This window comes from Meleagris gallopavo, chromosome 9 (genome assembly GCF_000146605.3).
Source record: "Meleagris gallopavo isolate NT-WF06-2002-E0010 breed Aviagen turkey brand Nicholas breeding stock chromosome 9, Turkey_5.1, whole genome shotgun sequence".
In the NCBI taxonomy this organism is placed as follows: Eukaryota; Metazoa; Chordata; class Aves; order Galliformes; family Phasianidae; genus Meleagris; species Meleagris gallopavo.
Window position 1 is genome coordinate 16221201 of NC_015019.2, and position 1160 is coordinate 16222360.

The 1160-nt window shown below is 59.8% G+C and overlaps 1 protein-coding gene across 1 annotated transcript in view; it reads left to right on the forward strand.

The window, feature by feature from the left end:
• The first annotated feature begins 88 nt into the window (after positions 1–88).
• The window catches only part of LOC109369105, a 6483-nt gene continuing 5411 nt past the window's right edge, over positions 89–1160 (forward strand). The window contains exon 1 of the mRNA XM_019618302.2: positions 89–565. The gene's annotated coding sequence lies outside the window, so the exon portion shown is untranslated. The remainder of the gene's footprint in view (positions 566–1160) is intronic.

Sequence of the window (1160 nt, forward strand, 5' to 3'; positions counted from 1 at the left end):
GAGAACTCTATCCTCTGCCACTATCTGACTGTAAAGGGCACAGAAATGAAACATGCAGGGCACTGCAACACAAAAAAAATCAAGCCCTAATGTTGTATTAGGCGATATGCGAAGTGTCGGTTGTAACGTGACAGGGCCTCTCCCTATGCCCCTTTCCTGCTATGTGACGTTGGCAAAAGGCGGCTGCGCATGTATATGGGCGGGGACACGCGGTGCATGTATAAGCAAATGAGCGCTACCAATGAACGCCGTTCTGCCTCGTATCATGTTGGTGTAGACAAAGGGAAGATGGACCAGGCGGGGCGCAGGGCACGGGGCACAGAATGCTGGGCGCTGGGCCTGAGGGCAAGGCAGAGGGCAACAAATGGTGACCCCGACGTGATTCGGCTCACCTCGAGCCTTATAGCTACGCCCGCTGACTGCGTGACGGACGCAGGAGCCCGCCGCGGTTAGGTGGTGGAGGAGCCGGAGGGGCTGACCCTCTGGGGCTACGCAGCGCTGCAAATTATCCCACGGCCGCAGTCGCGTGTGCGTGGAAGGGCGGAGGGATGATCCCGTCATTAAGGTATTGCTTCAAGCTTGTAAGACCTATTGCGGCAAGTCCACTCCTTCTAGGAAGGACGTGGCTGCCGTCCTTATACTCCTCGAGGAGGGGCTCTTAAATTCCCCCCACGAAGTATGTGACCCTGGGAGGTGGGATTCGCTAACCACGGCGCTCTCCCAGAGAGCTATGTCAACCCAAAGGGCGGCAGAATTAAAGACTTGGGGTCTGATTTTGGGAGCCTTGAAAGCCGCGAGGGAGGAGAAAACTGCCGAGAACCTCGCGAAGGAGCTTTTAGGCCTTGGTTCAGGGGGCGATTCGCGTGAGGGGCCGGGGGGAGCGGGAGGCGCCGAGTCCGCTGGGTCCCCTAGGGCCCCACCACATGACAAGATGGCGCCCGACGGATCAGCCGCGGAAAAGAAGGAGAAACAGCCGCCGTCGCCGCCATCGGCACCACCCCCATATCCTTGCTTGTATCCTTGCGCAACCTTCGTGAGAGGGAGGGCACAACGCGGGGGGGGATGGATTGGTCGGCGGCCAAGCCGCTGCCGCTGACACCACCCCCTGCTCCCGCGCAACCCGAGATAACCCCCGCCTCTCCGAATACCCCCCCCCAAGT